The sequence below is a fragment of the Lepidochelys kempii genome, chromosome 9 (genome assembly GCF_965140285.1).
Source record: "Lepidochelys kempii isolate rLepKem1 chromosome 9, rLepKem1.hap1, whole genome shotgun sequence".
NCBI lineage: Eukaryota > Metazoa > Chordata > Testudines > Cheloniidae > Lepidochelys > Lepidochelys kempii.
In genome coordinates this window covers 86,396,613-86,419,600 of record NC_136388.1, presented here as the reverse complement: position 1 = coordinate 86,419,600, position 22,988 = coordinate 86,396,613, and the positions used below count along the sequence as shown (strand labels likewise).

At 42.0% G+C, this 22,988-nt stretch overlaps 1 protein-coding gene across 7 annotated transcripts in view; it reads right to left on the bottom strand.

Annotated features, from left to right (window-relative positions):
- The window catches only part of TENM1 (teneurin transmembrane protein 1), a 1,397,628-nt gene that overhangs the window by 1,339,170 nt on the left and 35,470 nt on the right, over positions 1-22,988 (bottom strand). The window lies entirely within an intron of this gene.

Below are 22,988 nucleotides of genomic sequence, written 5' to 3'. Positions count from 1 at the left end.
AAAATACCATTAATACTCATTTATGGATGTCATATGATTTTTACACAATTCTGTAAAAATGCAGTACAAGCAGAATAGACTCCTCTCTGCTACATGTACTAATGGAAGCTATCAATACCAAAGGATTGTATTCTCATATCCCCGCCTCTCCATCCACTTGTGTCAGCAACTGTTTGGTTCATGTCAAAAGATACCAATTAAGGGTCTGATTCTATGATCCTTAGAGAGGTAAATGTTCTTCTGCCACTGAAGTCACTTAGGGGCAGCTCCTCAACTGGTGTATATTTAGCTTTACATTTTGCTTGCATATGTAATGCAGTATTCAACCATAAATTCATTTCTTGACTACACAGCATGTGTTTCACTGCAACATGCATACAACGCTTGAATACACCTGTTAAAATTATCTGTTGATACCACAGTACACTTGCTCTATATCACATTATGTAAGTCAAGAGCACAGGACGGCTAGCACACAACGTATGTGTATGGGAGAGTTTCTGCCTTGCCTTATGAAGATATTTTACTGTACTGCAACTATTTTTCTTTTAAACAGTGGTGGGCATTTTAAGACAAATCCATCTATTTTTAAATTGGAATCGTATTCCTATAACTCACATGAGTAAGCAGTGAATCAACATCATGCTTGAAAACAGGGGATGCAAGCTAGTACCACAGTATGACAACATGGTCTCTTGCTACCAGTACTTTTAACAAAGTATCATATCATGTCAGACAACTTTGACCTTGACCTCTGCTTTAGTCAGTCTGCACCAGCAGAAAACCCTAATTATGTACTGAGTCCGCAAGGTGCAAATGCCCCCAGCTCCCATTGAAATCAATGCAAACTTAGGATACCCAACGTCTCTCAGGGTAGGTCTGCACTGCAGTTAAGCCCACCTGAAAGCCTTGTAGGGTAATTACTTGTAGAGCTAGCCCGAAGTGCGAACTGCCATAGCTTCTCTATTCTGGGATCTGAGCTAGATAGATTAGAGCTAGCTCAGGTATGTCCATTCAAGCTGCAGACACATCCTGCGATGACAGATTAGACGTGCCCTCGGGAGCTGCTTAGTACCTCCCAGAACTATGGCTAAATTCACTTGCTGCTAGTGTTGGTGGATTAATTGTTTGAAATATCTACATTGTACCGTGAAAGAAAGAGCCTTATCAGTGAGTTGTGGTTATGGAGACACAACTAACCTTCTGAAAATTCGCTAAGCCTCTGAAGACAAGGGAGGAGATAAGAGCAGGGAACATAATAATTTGGAACATTAAAATTTAATATTTTAACTTTATTTCTCCTTTGCCGTACTCTCCTCCTGAAACAGCTGGGACAAAAGGAATTTTCATGGTTCTTTAGGGAGATAGTGGTTTTTTTTTACATTACAGCTGTTCCTTAAACTCACAAACCCTGGAAGCAGCAGCGGAGGCAGATAAATCTCTTTGGCAGGAAGACATACTTAAACTTCCAGGGACAAAACTGATCTTTGCCTCATGGGTTAATGGCATTAATAATTGCCATTTTTATAAGTCTAAAAATGTAAGAACCCTGCTCAAACAAAAGAGTCAACCCTTCAAAAATGACTATCCATGATAAATTTTCAAGCGTAATGAAAATTGTCACTCTGCCAGCTTGATAAATTGTAGCCCCAACTGGCAAAGCCATTTGCCTTGCAGTAAGCACAAAAAGACAGATCTTTGCTGAATACAAACTATATGCTTGCACCTTTCACAGCTGGTTTAGCTTGTGAACGCAGCAAAAAAAAAATAATAAAAACTGAAGGTTATGCACAAAAAAATGGTTTCATAACTAACTGCTTTTCTCAGTTAAAAGGCATCTCTTTCATAACAGGAAGTAGTCTTGAAGAAACCCCTAGGCTGTATGTGGGATCATGGTCTAAAAATACATGCACAGATGAAGAACAACAAAGGGTTCTTCCCATTTAAAAATATTTTATTATATGATCCAGCAGAGTAACTATAATCATTTGAGGGGAAAAATATTGCAGAGAGTCTTCTTAGCACCTATGAGCACGCTCACACACACACATCCATCTGATAAATTTATCACACCTTTGATCACTTTGTCTGCCCATTGTTCTATCTTCCCCGATGACTGTTTCTAATATTTCAAATCCCTCAGCGGCTTCAAGCATAGTTGTTGTTTTTTTAAAACTGACTTGTCAGAGAAACGTTTACCTCTCTTCTATATGTGGATTTGCCTCCCAAAAATCACACTTGCCTGAAGCCAATTTTTCATATGATTCTGCGCTTTAAAATGTGCAGAGTCTAAAGTCTGATATCTCATTACCTCATGGCGCTAGATATGGAAGCTTTATACCTTCAGAAAAGGGAGCTTCCTAATGGAAAACACCCACTCACTCTTGGCCCTTGAGATATTAGGCTCTAAAATTGTGACATCTTTAGGTATAAAATAGCTATTTTAGGTCACGTCTAGAGGTTTTTATAGATCCCTGATTTCTGTACAGATGGACTCATAGAAACTAAAACTTGGTTTACATGCAGAGGAACTAGAACAAAAGTTTTTAAAACTTCTTAAAACATTACTAAAATAGTTTGTCTGTAACATATGCTGAGGTATGGATTAATTTTTTTTTCCCAATCAGCACTGATTTGGAATTACCTGGATGACTCATGAGTTGTGTTCAGCCCAAATTCAATGTGATAAAACATTTATCATTAAGCCAAAACATACCATCACTGAGGGTTTTGTGCTGCTGCTCATCACCATACATCCTAGTGTATTCCACGCAAAAAAAGACTGGCAATAGCAAAGTCTTTAATGTACATCAGAGTCTCTAGCTTTTCTCCCTTATCTTATGACGTATTATCTGCCATACATCCATATACACACACGGGATAGTATCTGATTGTGTAAGAATGCATCATAATTCATACGCACAAGAGGGTCCAAAATGAGGTTGCACAAGTAACTTCCTGACTTTGGAGTGCTTGTCTTGCACGGTTAATATTTTTTTAACAGGGTTTTTTTTTGGTTTGGTTTGTTTTTTGGTGTGTAATTTCCTAAGTTTTTAAAAAAGCAAACTGAAACCCCCTGCCCCAGAATGCCCATCATGTGGCATCATATTGACACCTATGTGGGTCATCAACGGGGATGGAATCTTGACATCCACCACACAGACCTCTGCCATTTGAACTAATGGAGTAACTGATAGCAGTAGGTTGTCATCCTCTATGTGGAACAGCACTAGTCAGAGAATGTAGCTTTTAAGTTCTGGCAACTCTTCACTGAGTATGTGTGAACTGCAATTTTTCAAAGGTTTATGCCTTGGACCAATTTTGGTGGACTTTCATAGAGACATCACTGACAATGGCTGCACTCTGCCAGATTTCAGGTCCCTTCTTCATAGCATGGAGAAAATTTGACATTTTTTTTAATGTGGGCAAAACAAAGTATTTTTCACTAGCCTCATTCTCAGAAACAGTTGAACCATGTTGTCTGAAATTTTCCAAAATAACTGAGCTTGAGGCAGATGCCCATCATGAAAAATTTCAAATGGTTAAATTTAGGTGAAGTTATAAGCCAGTAAAAACAGGGTCTTACCATGAGAAGTGTAAGGCATCCTTAATAATACATGGTGCTAGCAGCTGCTGCCTATAATTATATAGTTATATACATACATACACACATGGATACTTAGCAATCACAGAGCACTTTTTGTATAAAAAGTACCTTATTGGCCTTAGCTGATTATTTCTTCATACATCCTCTGTAAGTATTATATTCCTCATCTTACAGATGGTGGAGAACTTAAATGTCTTGCTTGGGGCAATAAATCATCTGTGTCAGAGCCAGGAATAGAGCTGTGGAGTTCCTGGCTTCCAGGCCTATGCTTTAACCACTAGACAGCAACGGGCTAGCTCTCTGCAGTGTTGGAGTGTATCACGTACAGGGGTGACAGTGGGCCGGTACGGTGCACAGTAAAAAGTAGCCACCAGTACCAGCCTGTACCCAGCTGACTTTAAAGTGCTGCCGCAGCAAAGGACCCTGCTTAAAGCACTGCAGCGCTTTAATGTCGTTGCCCCTTTTGCTCCCCCCCCCAGCTGCCAATGGGGAGAGGGGAGCAAAAGGAGCAGCTGCCCCGGGGCCAACCCGAGTAAGGCAGCGTGGAAGGGCTAGCTGGGACGCTGACCCCCAGCCCCGCCCCTTCCACTCGAGGCCCGGCCCCCGTACCGGTAAGTCTTTGGCTTTACCTTCACCCCCGATTATGTATCACATCCAAACAAACGCACATAGTTCAAAGAGAAAGACAGAAAATGATAAAAGTAACACCAAAAGGGGGGAAGGGAACAAACGCAGCACTGGTGTCCCAAGCTTTCCTGGTAACATGAACAATTATTTTAAAGATTTCTCTCCTACAAACTTATGAACTTCACCTAAAAAGAAAAAAAAAAGAGAGAAGTAGTTCTGAATAATTTTCTCTTCTATAAAAATAGATGTATTGATCGGTTAAAGACTACTTTAGCCTTTGATAATATCTCAAGAAGTAAAAGAATGGCATTTCATAACCATTCGCTTTGTACTAATGTCAATATGAAACCAACTGCCAAGGGAAGGGACACAGTGATTTCTTTGAAAAAATACACAACTACATTAATCGGGGAACTTGGAGCAATTTTTAGACTCTGAAAATGAGAAAGACTGAAGGAAGATATTGAGCAGGATTGAATATATTTCTTTCTACCACAGACATATTTATGCAGCATGGTTGTGTTACCCTGAGATAAACAGTCTGTTGTTTCATAGGTAACACCAACAGCAGTATCTTTATGCATATTGATCTATAGCATCAACTTCTTGTCCTAGAGCTTCCTTCCTACAATACATTAATGATGATGATGATGTAACCATTGGCTTGCCATTATTTTTCCGTCAAGACAGTCAAACTAATTTTATGGCAACATCTGTTGCAGACTGCAGCAAAATCCAAGTCAAAAGATGACACTTTAATTACCACATTTTATAAGGCTATCTCCTTATAAAAGGTACAGAAATCTTGTATCAGGGGTTGGTTGTTGCCATAACTTTCTGTTTAAAGTGAACGCAGACACTAACAGGAAACCTCCCACCCTGTATGCTCACAATATGCTCATATACCATGGTAGGGAGTGCAGTATAAAAACCTAGCTCGATAAGCAAAAGTGTGTGTGACAATGTTCCTCCTCTGAATCATAGAATATCAGGGTTGGAAGGGACCCCAGAAGGTCATCTAGTCCAACCCCCTGCTCAAAGCAGGACCAATTCCCAGTTAAATCATCCCAGCCAGGGCTTTGTCAACCCTGACCTTAAAAACCTCTAAGGAAGGAGATTTACCACCTCCCTAGGTAACGCATTCCAGTGTTTCACCACCGTCTTAGTGAAAAAGTTTTTCCTAATATCCAATCTAAACCTCCCCCACTGCAACTTGAGACCATTACTCCTCGTTCTGTCATCTGCTACCATTGAGAACAGTCTAGAGCCATCCTCTTTGGAACCCCCTTTCAGGTAGTTGAAAGCAGCTATCAAATCCCCCCTCATTCTTCTCTTCTGCAGGCTAAACAATCCCAGCTCCCTCAGCCTCTCCTCATAACTCATGTGTTCCAGTCCCCTAATCATTTTTGTTGCCCTTCGCTGGACTCTCTCCAATTTATCCACATCCTTCTTGAAGTGTGGGACCCAAAACTGGACACAGTACTCCAGATGAGGCCTCACCAATGTCGAATAGAGGGGAACGATCACGTCCCTCGATCTGCTCGCTATGCCCCTACTTATACATCCCAAAATGCCATTGGCCTTCTTGGCAACAAGGGCACACTGCTGACTCATATCCAGCTTCTCGTCCACTGTCACCCCTAGGTCCTTTTCCGCAGAACTGCTGCCTAGCCATTCGGTCCCTAGTCTGTAGCTGTGCATTGGGTTCTTCCGTCCTAAGTGCAGGACCCTGTACTTATCCTTATTGAACCTCATCAGAACCTCTGCCTTGGTGGGTCCTACGCTTTTTGGCGGATTTGCTCGCCTCAGAGGTTCATGGCAGCCCTCAGTTTGGCCACTTCTGCTAGAGGCTCAAACTGGCCATTCACTCAGCCAACCTCATCACTGGCCAGCGTGGGGGAGCTGGAGAACAATCTCCGCAGTCTCTGTTGTCCCACCTAGTGGGTCAGGGACAGGCCAGATCCCTTTCCAAATTAGACCTTCCCTTCTGGTGTTGCTCACAGATCAGGTCAACTCCTGTGTCCGATCAGGAGTTGGGGAGATGGGGGGAACCCGGGCCCGCCCTCTACACCGGATTCCAGCCCAGGGCCCTGTGGATAGCAGCTGTCTACGTCTCCTGTATCAGCTGCATGACAGCTACAGCTACAACTCCCTGGACTCCTTCCTCCTGGCCTGCCCCCAGCATCTCCTTTATCCTCACCGCAGGATCTTCCTCCTGAAGCCTGATCACATTTGTACCCCTCAGTCCTCCAGCAGCAAGCCTTCTCACTCCCTGCTCCTGGCACGCACTCCACTAATTGATGGGAGGTCCTTTTTAAACCAGGTGTCCTGATTAGTCTGCCTGCCATAATTGATTCTAGTATGTTCTTAATTGGCTCCAAGTGTCTTAATTAGCTTGCCCGGCTTAATTGGTTCTAGCAGGTTCCTGATTGCTCTAGCCCACCCCTGCTCTGGTTACTCAGGGACCAGAAAACTATTCATCCAGTGGCCAGTATATTTGCCTTCTACCAGACTCCTGTACTCCACTGGTCTGGGTCTGTCACAAGTGTAAAAGAATGTTTTCCATTTGGGGAATTTAACTCTCACCTATGAGGATTTTCTTTTGGTTTGCACAAGAAGAGCTGCTCATTCAGCTTCCTCATAAATTGGTTTTCTATATTTCCCCAACAGATACCATTCCACTTACTGTACACAAGGGTGCACCCCTCAATGTGGAGTGAGATGAACAACTGGGTGAAATCTCCCTTTTGTGAAAGCAAGGTAATAAGAATAAAAAGATCATGTTAAACAACGAGACACGGGTTTATGTATCATCTACCCAGGCTCTAAACAGAGCACATTTCATCACACGACAATAACCCAAGTTGGAAACAAATGGATTGTGATTTGTTTTACAAAATACAGATGTGTTATTCTTTTTAAATTGCACTGGTAACTTACTCCTCCATTTTAATGATGCACACAGTCCATGAATTCAAAGTCAAGCTTGTTTGACAAGGTAGTATAGGAGATTAAAGGATAACAATCAAATTAATAAATTAACCAATATTTCAATCAGAAAGTTTAGTTATGAAATCTAACATCAGGAAAATACTGTAATTCATGAAGACTTTAATAATTACCACCCAATAGAGAACATATAAGCACACACATTTTTGATGCAGTCTCATTGAAGATCAATTAAAGATAAGCTCAGGAATGAGGTGTCATGAGGAAAAAAAGAGCATGGATTTGAAAAGCATACAAGACATCTAGATAGGGAGACTTAGATAAAGAGGAAAGGTGACACTGTGGGCTTGTCTATATGGCAAGTTATTGCATGGCAAGACAGGATGTGAATCTACAGCACACCGGTTCACCACGCAGTAACTTGCTATGCGGATGCTGCTACAACATAGTGAGAGTCCCAGAGTGATTAGCCCTGTGATCAATGGACAAACGGACATAGGTGTAAAAATATAGACATTGGCAAGAGACATGTATTTACAATAGGAAACATTCCATAGGAGCACACAACAATGAAATGTTAATAGTAGCTTGACTTGGCATCTCAGATATAAACAGAATTAATTTACTAGAGCAATCCACAGTACATGTTAAATGGTTATCATGACAGGGTATAAAGGCCCTTTGAGGCCCCCTGCTGGAGGCTTTGCGGTCATACCACATGCTGCTCCAGGACAGGAGGATGGGTCCTCCAGAACTGCCTAGAAAGGCTGCAGAGAGGCAGCCAATCAGAGCACAGGAGGCTCTATTAAAAGGAACTGCAGGGGCTTAGCAGGTCACTTTCTGGCTGGGACCTGAGCGGCAAGCAAAGGTGCTCCGTTCTGGCCACAAAAGCCCAAGAGATAACCAGAAGTTGAGTTCTGGCTGTATTTTGCTTTTTGAAAGGAGATAGTGGACCTGAGAACAGTAACCCGAAGGCACTGGATGACAGGGAAGAAACCCAGTGGGAAGAACCCCAGGGAAAACAGTAGCAGCTAATCAATGGAGTTAAAGGGAGCAGTGCGTGCCCGCAGCTCATGAAGTCCGAGGGTTGGGACCTGGAATAGTGGGTGGGCCAGGTCCCCTCACCGGCCAAAGGGGAAGTGTCCCAAGCCCCAAGAAGGGGATAAGACTCTCTACTAAAAGCCCGAGAAAGGGGATGGAGTTTAAACAGGCTCAGAGATGGGACTGAAGACCCTGGAGAAGGCCAACTGTTTGCTGAACTCTGCTACATCAAAAGGGGACTGAACTTAAGGGGCAACCTGGCTGGCAAGTTGGCAGTGAGAACAGGTGAAGACAAAACTTCTCAAGGGAGAAAGCCCTGGAGGCGCGGGGGGCTGTGCTGTGCTCTATAACAGTGCACGGATGAACTTAAAGCTAGTCCTAAAGTGGCTGAGAACTGAGCTCAGAGACAGGGTAAAGACACTAGCAAGGGCACAGTGATAGGCCCTGTTGGACTTTTGTTACCCCAGAAGGGGTTCATCCATTGTTGACTGCATGACTATAATAAGAATGTTATAGACATAAGTAGCATATGCCTGATAGTTATAAGCAAACTGTTGGAGTCTAACAATCTATGCCAAACAACTTATTAACCATTTATTCAATGAATTAACCTTTTGTAAACTATTTATACGTGTACCCTTAATATAAATTGTGACTGAAATGAAATCCATAAACAAATAAACATCATTATCCTTAATATTATGAACTATTTTAAAGGGGATTAAATGAGTCTGATTTCATGACAGCTTGTATATATGCAACATTCTTGTTCACTTGGTTCTGGCACTGACCAATTACCTATGGAGTATTAGGTCCAAGAGGATACTCATCTTTTCTCTTTTAGGATTGCATCTGAAGTCTTGCATGAAGAACCCTCCCATCCTGTTGTCAAACAATATTCCCAGCTGTCCAGTTTCTTTTTATCAGTTTGAGATCATGTTGCTGGATATCTTCAGTTACTGATTACACTTGTTCTTGTAAATTTCTTTTGGGACTATCACTTTGGTGAATACAGTCTATTGGTTTGAAAGATTCCTGTCTTGCTGTGATTAAACAAAGAGCAAAAAGTCACTCCTGGGAGATTGGGGGGAGATTCAGTAGCCTTTCAACATGACAAATACCACAGATGGGACTTCTGTAGAACACAATCTCTGTGAATCCTTGCAAGGGGAGAGCTTGTGTGTGCTTTTATTCTCTCTCTCTCTCACACACACACACACAGAGCTTATAGCTTTCCTTCATGAAGGTACTACATATTTTTCCCTAAAATGTGCCATCCGTAAGGTAGCTTTATCGTAAACACGCTTTCCCATCAGCAACACAGCACCTTTCAGGTTCCTACAGCATGTATTTGTTCCTAGCCTTAAACAAATCTCCAAATGCCCTTCCTAGGATAGACAGCAATATAACTGAGGTAATTCAGTGTAAGGCCTGCCATACTGATTATCAGAATAAAGGGGATTTGGGGGCCAATCATAGAGCTGACGTGTTAGTTACACATCGTTAAGTTGGTATAAGGGAGTCTACATTGGTATGATTTACATGCAAAGGGACATATATCTTCTTACACCCTCCATTCTTCCATCCTCAATATGTTACTGAATTGGACTCTCATTTAGCCTACTGATGTGAAACTTATGACACCTTTTACATCTCCTGTGACTTTGGTTCAAGAACCCCAGAGAAGGTTCAGGGACAAGTGAGAGACTATAGAGAAAATTCTAGGCTTGGTCTTGAAGGTTAAGCAGGGACAGTGCTTGGACAGAAATGAACTGCAGGGAGAATGAGCAGTAAATGATACTAGCTGTACTATACTGCAGAAGGCACAAACAGAATGTGAAGACATTTTCTGCATTTAATTTTTAAAACCAAATCTTGAAGAATGATGAGTATTGTTTTTATGGGCTGTCTTCAGTCCAAACAGCCAGAATCTTTGGCTTGAGAACATTTTAGATGGCGTGCTATATAACAAAGTCCCAGCAATTCTACCCTTATGCAAGCAAATGTTGTACAGAGATCAGTGAGAGCCTGAACAAACACATCTAGATTGGGCTCAAAGTTCCTATTCACTTGTTACTGCCAATAATCAATTGTATATAGAGCAAGGATCCAACATTCCAAATTTGGCTTTTAAGAATTAACTCCATAGTCCTGCATAAATAAATTCCATCCTTGTGGGCAAATAATATTTCCAAATTAGAACTGCATTGCAGATATGAGTGTATTGTTGATTCAGTGAAATAAAGACAAAGATAGCTGAAAGCCATCCATGGTGTTGATGGGCTTTTAGACTTAAACAGCTTTATTAATTCTCTAGCACTAATAGACTGCAAATATTTTCAGGAGCCAGCACAACACTGAATGTGAAAGTTCTGCACTGCAGGAATATACTAAGATACTCTAAATTCACTATTATGCTGGAAGAACAGTAAAAAGGGCAAGCCCAAAGTATAATTCTCTAGAATCTAAGAAAGAAATTATCTTCTCAACATAAAACAAGTGCATTCAAAACACTTGAGAACATCAAGACTTGTGGACTCTTTTCTCCAGCCATATTTATAACTGCATCCCATAGACTTTTTGCATAATCACAAAGTGTAATACATTGAGGTTTTAGACCATACAGTATTTTGAATAATTTTGTTTGGACAAAAATTACTACATGAATATTGAGTTATCTACACAGAAAGAGAGACCAAAAATATTCTTTTAAGGGACTGATCTTGTGGAGAGGAAAGTCATGAAGTCAAGCCACCTGAGAAATGGGTCCAAATTTTCAAAGGTGACTAGTGATTTGGGCTGCCTCCAATTTATGACACTTTGAAAATAAGGCTCATTCAAATCCTAAGAGTGGGTGCTAAATATTTTCTGAAAATCAGGTGTCTTGACAGACAAAGTTGGGCAAGCAAATACTGAGAAACCCAAAATCACTTTGGGAAATATGGGAATTCAGATTTAGTGCCTCATCCTGAACTCCTAATATAGGCAAGTCTTCCAGTAACTTGAAGGGAAGTTTTGTTTGCATTAGAAGTATGGAACTGGGTTTTACTGAGGGATCAGCTTTGATAAGTATTTCTCCTGAGGCTGTATTGCTGTTATTTGTTGTATTTGGTTAACTTTTACATTACACACGTACATTCCCTCATCGTGCAAAGGACCATAGAGCCACATCACAATAAACAGTAACCCCACACATGGGAGTCATTGGCCAGTGATCATCCTCCATGATTTGTGGTCTTCACATAGTCTTGAAGTGTGCCATATCACATTCACTCCAGTTAGCAACATCATCAAACCACACTCAACATGGGCACCCCATCCACTGCACCTGGCACCAGTCTCTGCAAAAGTTGCTTCAGCAATCTTCCTCCCATCACCCAACCCAACTATCCTGCAAATGCAAATTTTCTTTGTCTGATCATTGTGATGATATATGGTATCACTCCAGTTATGCTGTAAATTCAGGCACTTACCTCTTTGAGCTATAGCTAATGCACAGCAAACAATGCTAGCATTTCAATGCAGATAGAATGTTTAGGTCTAAACCCAGCTTGTTCTTTAAACAAAAGGCAATAATGATATTAAACAAAGTCCATGCATATGTGGAGTGTGAGGATCTCGTGCGGGATAAAATAAGTGTTGCTGCACTTTCAAAGTGTTGCCAACTCTTGTGATTTTAGCGCCAGCCTCATGATACGGTGTTTTTCTTAAAGGCCCAATCGCTGGAATCATGAGATTCTCAGCTTTCATTATAAAAACATTTCTAGCCCTCATGATTGCAGAGAAAAGCTTGAAACCATGAAGTACGTGCACCCTAAAGGCTGAGAAACCAGGCGACGAATAAAAAAACACCCCAAATCTATTTTTAATCTCATGATTTTTAAATTAATTTCCTATTGGGGAGATTTTACTTGTGATTTTGAATGCTGGGGTTGGCAATACTACTTTCAAGTTTCCAGTAATGGCAGGATTTCTATTTGCTTTCAAAGCCTTCTGCAACAACAGGGAAGTACAAATCCAACTCATCTAACAACATCCAACAAGCAGAACTCATCTACACAGAGTCTCAATCTGTCTAGATCTGTTAGAGGCAATGCACATAATGTAGAGCCACATGGAAAAGGCAGCTATTCTGGCCTCATCCTTTACCTGGGCATTTTGGAATAGGAACATCCATCCTTGATCTGGGCATTACAGAATGGGAATAATACTCAGATTGCACTTTGCTGGGTTAGTAGCACTGTTCTCCAGAGCTTGTCTCTCCATTCTTCAGAATCCTGACAGAAGTCATCAGTTTTTATAAAAGGTGTAAAAAATGTATTTTCTGTAGTGGAATTACATATCCCACTGTGGGTTACGTGTCAGGGCTCTCAGTTGTTATGTAAGGCATTTTACCATAAAGGCACTCCGGATTTCCAGCAGACTCTGTTTTGAAAGAGGGACTTCGTTGTTATTGTCTCGGGGGGAGGCAATAATTGTCTATAGACTTCTTGGATGTGATTTTCTGATCTTTGGATTCTCAGCTGGCAGTAATGCTCATGCACTGTGCCATGGCTTACTGACGTAATGTGATATTGTACTCATCCAGAAAAAGAAAATTAAAAGATTTTTTCTTCACTTAAAGATTGGTTCCGTCTCTCACTTAACCACACAAAAAATCAGTATGTGTTGACAGCCTAAAAGTCAGTGGAAATAAACATGACATTAAAAAGCCACAAAACTTTAAAAAAAAAACAAAAAAACAAAAAAAAGTAGCTTGGTGATCATGAAAAGGTCAACATTTGGAAAGGTTACAGAACAGTGGCTCAGGAAAAGCTTAGCAGCTGGCTGAGCTCTAGACCACAATACTAATCAGTGACAGTGTGCATTCAGGCCTTCACAGGAAGGAACTGAATGTGCTCTCAGCAAGCAATGAACAGCCTATTGGGTTACCCGAGAATCCAGTGTAACAGCACTATTTATTTTTGTATTCTCTTTTAATCGGCTTTGTCCTGTTTTTCCTATTGCTGGATTTGTTTATTTTTGAAGGAATACAATCCTACATAGGCTACATCCAACACCAACTGCTATGGATAATTCTGTTTAAGTATATAGCCCATTTACTGTGATTTCCTCCTCCTGTCACTGATACTGACCAGCCTACTGCTAAACTTCAGTTTCAAGGTGATGCTCATGTTTGCTAAAAGAGTATATGTGAATTAGGGGTCTTGTATTAAGAGTTTCCCAAGTCAACTATCTAACAGCACACATAATCTACAATTTGCTTCCCAAGAGAAATGACCCATGTTTCTAAAAGTTTGTGTGCACTTTCAAACAGACAAAGTGCCCAATGTGAACAAAGATCTGAGCACTTGCAAATTCCCCCACTCTGGGCATGCAACTCAATTGTGGTGTCGGTATCCTCTCTCCCTCTGGCGGCTGGCTCTGGGAGTTATAAGAGACAGCTAACTACTGACCATAAGTACTGGTGCTCATTTAGTTACGTGTTATGGTTATGATGGCAATGCAACCTCCATTGATGATGAGGGTGTATATATGGCTTTTCCCACAATTCATTAATATTTGCTCTTAAATTAGAGCACTGACCATATGAGGAAATAAAGGTATATAAATAGAAGTAGGACCATACAAAAAAACCCAGATCAGAACACACACAAATTTTGGCAAAATTTGGATCTGCATCTGAAGTTTGCTGCCTGGAGCCATCTTTAGTTTTAAAAAGGTGCCAATATATCAAAGCATGTTATTAAAAATAAAAAATATAATTCATAATATAATCATATAGCATAAGAGAGCTGTATGGTGCCAAACTATGAGTAAAATATGGCAAACATACAGCACACACTTTACCATTAAGAGCTTACAGTCTAAAGGCAAATTTGGGTCTCATACTGTACAATACAAATCAGAAAAAAAAAGAGAGAGAGTCAGGAGTAATCACTATAGCCAAAATGCTTCATGGAACAGATGGGTCTTGGAAAGTATTATGAAAGAGCACAGAGAGGGCTCTCAACAAGCCATGTATTAATCAACAAGCAGATGGTGGAATGAAAGAAGGCACCAGCTCAAGAGTAGGTGAAGAAAACGGAAGGGAGTAGCAAAGAGAACGAAGCTTGGGCAAAGCATAAGGAGCATAAGGAATAAGAACAGAGTTGTGAAGAGCCTTGCCACTGGGGACTAGGAGCTTGAATTTAGGCAGAGAAAGAGCAGAAGCCAGTAAGGAGATTTAAGGCCTGGTCTACACTAGAGGGGGCGGGATCGATCTAAGATACGGAACTTCAGCTACGAGAATAGCTGAATAAGTCGATGTGTCTTAGATTGACTTACAATCACTTACTTTGCATCCTCGCAGCACAGGATCGATGGCCGCCGCTCCGCCGTCGACTCTGCTTCCGCCTCTCACCGTGGTGGAGTTCCGGAGTCGACGGCAGAGCGAATGGGAATTGATTTATCGCATCTACACTAGACGCAATAAATTGATCCCCGATAGATCGATCACTACCCGCCAGTCCGGCAGGTAGTATGGACATGGCCTAAGAAGAGGAATGTTGGGAGATGAGGCTTACTTTGGCAGTGGCATTTTGGATATATTAATAGATTTCATTAGGTAGCATGCTAAAGAATCACCACCACCAAAACAGAAGGTAAAATAGCCAATGAGAAAAACATGTCACCCAAGTATAGCCATAAATACCATTGGGGGGGGGCACTGTATTTGTCCAGAGTTTTCTGATACAAACAAGTTGATGTTCACACATAAGACATGAGTAGGGATAGAGGTTCTTTTTTCTTTTTTAAAGCAGGCTACCCATCTTTTGGCATATTCTAACACGACAGGGAATCAGGACACCAGGGGGTTCTATTCTCTGATCTGCCATCAACCTGATATGTGACCATTTAGCCCCTTTCTGCCTCAGTTCCTTTATCTGGCAAGAATACCAACAAATCACATATGTATTGTGATGCTTAATTTAAAAAATGCTTGTAAAGAATTTTCATTCTTGGGTAGAGAGTGCTATGGAAATACATGGTTCCAAAGGCTACATTTTTGTCACAGCAGTGGCCATGGATTCCTTGATTGTTATGACTTTTGACATTGAGTTGTGGGGAGGTGAATGTGATGGTGAACAGCTCAAGTCTGAGGGCTCCCCACAGACTAGATGAGAGGCTCAGAGAGCAGGCAATCTCATAATTAGGGCTAGTGGTTTTTCAGACTGTTATGTGAGAGGTCACAGCTGTTGATGCAGGGCTGAACTGGTAGGCACCAGGATAGTGGCTCTAAATTATTTTAAACTACTACAAAATATTAGATCATTTTATTGCATAATGAGGCAATTTAAATGAAACAATGCAACGTGTGGCTCATGTCATTTTTATTGTAAGTCATTTTCTACCCCTATAGCCAAAGTGTTATACCATTTACTTTAACAAACTATAGCCATAATTATCATAAATAATATACATGAAACAGGTAGACCATCCCCTACCAAAGATATTTTTGTCCCCAGCCAGAGCGAAGAACAGGCACCAAATGAAATAATTTCTTTCTCCTCTATTTTTCCTGTCAGTTCGTTCAAACCTGTCAAATCTCACCAGGAGCAAGGAAAGCATGTCATTTGGCTCGTTCAACAATCACTGCCAATATCATTTCATGCATCAGTGGAGAAGGGAACCTATATGAAAGGGCGCTGTCACACATCATTTCCACAGTATGCTACACATCAAAAGGAAATCAAAGAAAGAGGCTGGTATTTGGGGCTGTTCCTAAGGGAAGAAGTCACTCCCTTTCTTTTAATACTTAAAACTGCCAAATTCTGAGAACCTCTCCTTATAATTCCTGTGAATAGAAGGTTGAGGAAAGAGAAACAAGGTAATAGGAAAGAAAGGGTGAGCTCAGGAAGACTTCTTAGAGTAGATGGTCAGAAGCCTGAGCCATTCTTTAAGAGGATCAACTAATCATTTTCTTTGATGCTCACAAGGCTCACCACAGGTTAGACTACAGTCAACCAATCAAATGTGCATAGCGTACTGAGGACTACTACACCAGCCAAAGTGACCACAGCTGATGGCATCACACCAGGCATCATGAAGTAAAGTTCCCAGATCTGGCTCTATACCGGGAATACACAAAGTCTCCAGGATGGTCTCATGGACAATGCCAGGAAGGGTCAGAGCGTGCACTTTTCGCATGTCGATGGAGAATCTGAGAGCACGGAGCACTGGGGTGTTTTTGTCCATCCTAGTGACATGGCCGAAGAGCATGCAATGCTGCTTTTGAATGTAGCGAGTGCTTGGAGGGAGGCCAAACCTCTGTGAGATTATAGCATTTCACATGAAACTGAACCATTATGCTCAGGATTTGGCACTGACAGCACCTACTGAATGCCTGTAGCTGTGCCAAGTAAGCCTGTAAGAAGATCCATTTCTGACCTATATAGCAATACAGACAGTTCACAAGTTTGATAGATCCTGAACTTCTGTCATTGGGCAGAGATGTTTCTGCATCCATAAGCAAAACATGACTTTATGCAGAAGATGGAGAGACCTATTCTTCCAAGGATATCTGCTTTGCTGTGAACATTTGAACCATCTTTGGAGCCTAGGTACATGAACTCATCCAAAGCTCTTCACAGTCCTCAATCCCCCTCACACCAGAGGTTCTGGAGGCTCACCTCCAAGTTTCTGGGCCTCAGTTTTCTGCCATGAAATGTACAATCCCATAGTGTGGGTGGCATCTTGGAGACCTTAAAGGACAAAGCTGAAATTCTCTTACTTCTTGACAAGCGAGAAAGAGCTATCAGCAAGACTTGGTCAGTGAACACTCATTGACCAAACCTTGATTCCAACAAGCGGAGCAAGTCCTAATATCCAGCTTGGCAGAACTGTGCCAGGGGAGAATGTTACACACCTGAGTTTGTGTAGAAAAGGGGCAAAAGCCAAGGACCAACATGTACCCTCACACCAGTACGGATGCGAAGCTCATGTGCCAGATTTAGCAGAAAATCTGGGACACCAACTTCTTTCAGTGTAAGCCAAAGCGCTGACTTGTCAACCAAATCAAAAAGCTGTTTTGATATGCCATGTGAAGCTCAGCCAGAAGCCAGATGGCAAGAACAGCATCTATTGTCAGTCACCCAGCAGAGAAACCTGATTGCTGTGGACGGCAATATCTGTTAAGGAGTGGCTGCATCCTGCCAAGCAGTAAGTGAGCAAAGACCTTTCCAGAGACTGATAATACTAAGATTGGTGAGAGATCCCTATCTCCTGTACAGGGACACTGTGATGCCATCTTTCCATTCTGCCGGTTCTTTGCCTGATGCGCATGCTTTTAAGAACAGTTGATGCAGGCCCATGCTTATAGGTTCCATGGCACCTTTGAGTTGCTTGGGTGGAATATCATCAGGTCCAGGTCCATTTGGTAACTTCTGAACAGCCTTTCACACTTTGAGCATTGGAGCATCAGTGTTCATCTCTGAGTGTGTAGCCAGGCAGTTTGCCTGGTCAACAGCTAGGGACAGTCATCAAGAGGTGTGTTATTCAGCTTGATTTCATAATGTGTTTTTTATTGGTCCAGAACTTTGTCCATTAGCGAGCAGGGAAAGCCATCTGGTTTGTGATGAAGCTGTGACAAGGCTGTTTATAGCGGTCAGTTGGTTGCGTGATAGCTCTGTAGACTACATTGAAAGTATTTACATTGGATAACTATCAAGGTTTGTACAGTCTTGATTTGAACTTCACACACTTCTTTAAAAAGTGTTTTTTATTTTCTACACAAATGCTTCAGGCCTTTTTTTAAAAAAAAATGTAAGTAGATAATTCAATGCGCGAATCCAGCATTTGCATGCAATCCTGCAGTCACTGGGCCATAATATATAAATTTAAATGGATGGAGAAAATATCCAGAAGGAAGCAGTTTTTCATGTCCAAAATTCCAATGGCTCATTATAACAAGTGCAAAAAATGATTGTAAAACTTCTGAAATCCTCTGAGATTTAAAATTTGAAAGCATGGTAGAGAGGGTGTACTGGCAACAAATGCGCACATCAGTGACCACAAACCCCAGGGGAAATGCAGTTTTTACATTCACAACAGGCATAAACACATTCTAACCAGTGCCCCTTTTGTTCTCCTGTTTGAAAACATAACTAACATTTTGTGCTTTGCTTATTTATTTATACCGCATCTGCTGTGCCCATCACACAAACCTCCAGACATCTTTATAACTCCAGATACCTAAATTAATGCCAAAAAAGATCCGAATTTGCTCCCAACAAAAACCCTCAGATTAATAAATATCAGCAACCACTGTAAATTAAAGAAAAACAAAACACAATATTCCCACCCGGGCATCAGGGCAGAAAGCACCTCTCCATCCACACACTCTGCCTCAGACAAATACCTGAGTAAGCAGAAGGGTTTGGTACGTGTATATGGCAGACACCCTGTCAAGGTTCCTTCCCCACTCTGAACTCTAGGCTACAGATGTGGGGACCTGCATGAAAGACCCCCTAAGCTTATTCTTACCAGCTTAGGTTAAAAGCTGCCACCACCAAAGTGTTACACAAAGAACAGGGAAAGTGCCCACTTGGAAACGTCTCCCCCCAGAAATATCCCCCCAAGCACTACACCCCCTTTCCTGGGGAAGGCTTGATAAAAATCCTCACCAATTTGCATAGGTGAACACAGACCCAAACCCTTGGATCTTAAGAACAATGAAAAAAAAACAATCAGGTTCTTAAAAGAAGAATTTTAATTAAAGAAAAAGTAAAAGAATCAGCTCTGTAAAATCAGGATGGTAAATACCTTACAGGGTAATCAGATTCAAAACATAGAGAATCCCTCTAGGCAAAACCTTAAGTTACAAAAAGATACAAAAACAGGAATATACATTCCATTCAGCACAACTTATTTTATCAGCCATTTAAACAAAACAGAATCTAACGCATATCTAACTAGATTGCTTACTAACTCTTTACAGGAGTTCTGGCCTGCATTCCTGCTCTGGTCCCGGCAAAAGTATCACACAGACAGAAAGGACCCTTTGTTCTCCCCCCCACCCCCTCCAGCTTTGAAAGTATCTTATCTCCTCATTGGTCATTTTGATCAGGTGCCAGCAAGGTTATCTTAGCTTCTTAACCCTTTACAGGTGAAAGGGTTTTTCCTCCGGCCAGGAGGGATTTAAAGGTGGTTAGCCTTCCCTGTATATTTATGACACACCCCAACACGTAAGGGCTACAATAGGTGGGAAAAATAGATGGCTGAGTAGACCAGGGTTATTACAAAAATCATGGAGTAATCCAGTTATTCTCACATTTTATGAAATATTTCTCAGTATGTATAAAACTCCCTGACAACTCACTATAATCTCCCTCCAAGGGGACGTGCCCACTTTCCACCATCCTCTCTCAGTAGCCAACGCTTCTCCCTGCCCAATCCTCTTCACTCCCCAAATACGCTCTTTCCTCACTCCCCACAGAAATCCCATGGACGTTATGACTGCTCCACAACTCTGACTGACAATCACCACCTCCTTCACCACAAATCTCCCCCCCCCCCGCACACACACCTCGCCTTTCAATGTCAGAGGCCTCCCAGGATTGTGTTCCCGTTTCTGCCCCCAGTACTACTCAGCTGGTAATGTCTCCGCCCACAGGAGGGCGCTACTGCCTTCTGTGCGGCCAGAGGCCATCTCCTGCTTAAGCCCCCATGAGAAGACAAACGTCACTTTGGATGTCGCAGTAGCTGTACGGGCTCCCAGCTCTGATGCTCTACCCCACTGTGCAGCAGCTGTGGGTGCTGCTGGTGCCGTTTCTGCCCCAGATGGAGTGGATTCTCCTTCGGCACAGATGGCTGGGGGAGGGACAGAAAGACTGCTGGGGGTCTGTAATGGTGGTTTTCAGCAGGGACTAAGGACCACTTAAGAGATCTCAGCATCCTGTTTCCTCATACAAATATGACAACAAGGACAATCTCTTTCACAATGGTGGCCCCCACTCCCCCAGTCCTTTTGCTCATGCCAGCTATCACCTCACCATATCACCGTAGGCTGTGGATCAGAGACCATCCAGCACCTCAGGAATGTCTAGGAGTGAGACAGACCACTGCACCCAGGCATTGAACAATCGTGTTTATAAATTAAGTGTTAAGTGCACATTAATTAATACATGTAATTGAAAGGCTTCCCCAGCACTTGGATCCATGTGAATATTACAAACATCCAAGAGACCTGCTGCATAGGCTCTAAACACCCAGGTAACATTACAGTTCCTGTCTAGAAAACATTACTTACGAGAGTAAGACATATGGATAACTTAGGACACCATCACTAGTGACACTGATGAATGAATTCATCACCCTACACTACAATATGTTGGCCCATCCAGTGAATGCTTTAAGGGGCAGGTAAAAAATAAAATAGCATCTGTAGTGGATCACGTGAAAATTCTGAAGATGAATCTCAGTAGAGCCCAAAGTAGACTTAAAGGTCATTCTTCACTCGATGTTCATTTTAGAACTGAGTAAGTAATTCAGCAACTCTTTATATTCTTGCAATAATAATTGGTCTTTGCACATCTCCACAAAGCTAGCATTTACAACCATGTGCAAAACAGCACGGCTTTATTTTACAAGGTATGACAGACAAAGTCTGGTATTTATTCCTCCTACTAGCCCTCAGACTGGTCCCAGTCAGAAGAGAAGCGTGTTTGTTTCTAAGATAATTTGCCATATCTAACCTGAAGTTCCATCACACACAAAGGCCACTAGTTTAAATATAGATATTTTATGGATGTGTCATTGCATTAACAAGTTCCTATTTCTTGCTCTTATTATTCCCCTTTTGACTCCATGGAAACTGTGGACTTAGATGTATTCATTTAATTCTGATTAGAAAAGTGTGAATAGTAAATGATACTATTCATTTTTTATTCTTGATAGACAGTCAATTATTCTGACAGCATTTACAATTCCATCCATTTCCTGGAGGATTACTGTATAGTCAAATAGCTGTTAAAAATTGCAGTTGCAAAAATTAGAATTGTATGTCCTCAGCTCCCCCTCCACAGTAAGCAGTTATCTCAGTACTTTCCCTTCAATCAGACACATCATTCCCCCAGTTCAATTCTTCCCCATTCCCACACTTTCCACTAGGGGCAATTCCCCCCCACCCCATTCATGTTCAGGAGCATGTTTTATCCCTGCGTTAGCTGGAAGTTACATCTTTAGATATCTCACACATGATCTTTTAGTCAGAGGTTTATTTTCATATGAATAATGGTAAGGAGAGGAGGTAGGATTTAGTGGAGTTATTGTTTTTCTTTTTGGGAGTTTCATTTTTGTGGTCTCTATCTTACTTAAGAGCCATTTCAACCTACATTTGAGTTTGTCATCATAAAGACACCTGGAAAAGTTAAGCAGCAGGCAGGAAAATGAGACACAGCAGTTGTTTGTTACATATCTTAAGTATGGAGTCTTTTGGGGGAAACAAGCTACAGGGTCTTCTACCAGGGCTTTGTTATAGCCCATATGTCCAGATGTTCAGTCTGTGAAAGTTGTTTAGACCATTGCTACTTCCACTGGTAGTATCACCACCTACTACTTCATAAAGCTTTGGAAGGACATTACACTAAGCTTGAGGCATATGCACCTGGACTATCTAAATTGGAGAGCGGGTCATTTCTCTTGAAGAATCTGTGAGATGTAGTGATACTAGCACTAAATACTTATACTCTGGGATGAGCTGGGAGCTGCCTTATATGGCCAAACAAGGAAGTAAGGGGGCTGTTAAGGGATTACTCACTCTCCTACATGGGGTACCTATGTTAGCGGGGAGAAAGCAGTCTCTGTGGGGTCATTGTTTCTCCTTTAGTGCACCTGGGGAAAAATGACCAGGCAGGGCCAGGAAGGAGGAGGAGGAGCCAGAGCCAAGGCTCCCCACCCCGCAGTGCATATCAGAAGTCTCAGTTATACAGCTTGTGGTTAACTGAGGTACTTCTCAAGACAAGGCAACTGAGTGAACAAAGTGCTGTAAATCAACCTCGAGCTCAAATCCCCACTTCCCTTTAGTGCTATTCGAAAAGTCACTAAGTACCCACCCTTCCTAAATGGCTGACTGGCTAGGACATCAGGAACCAGTGAACAGTCAGAGAGATCGTCGTCATCCTCTTCATCTCCCTCAGACTTTGTCCACTCCAAAGAACATTGAGCCACCACTCTAACATGCTCATCATTCATGGAGGAGAGAGATTTGGTGGGAGCAGCTGGCATATCTAGTTTCCCAAAAGTGATAGGCAGCGCAGTCCCAGTCTGGGACCCAGTGTTAACACTGAAACATGCAGGATCAGGGGCTTGAGGACTCTCCATACCAGACAAAGGCAGTACCCCCAACTTGAAGCTCCAAGAATTGAGCTACCACCCAATGCAATGCTATCCTCCTTCTCAGGGCACAAAGCTCCATCCTCAGCCACTGCCAACAGCTCAGGGGCCTCCAAAGTCTTAGTCCATTTAGAAATAGTCCCATGGAAACCCATCTAATAGGTCTGTTCACCCCCATATCTAAAGCCAGTCTCTGCTTCCTCTGCGAGGGGGCGGGGTGCTCCTCAACCATCAGGACACACTTCTGACCCGGCACAAATGGTGGAGTCATAACATGGTTCTTCTGCAGGGGGACTGCAGGTCTGATCCCTGGACAACAGCAGATGACATATGGCAAGCAGGGGAGATAGAATCTGGCAGTGCAGATGCAGGCTCTGCCTCCTGCTGGTCC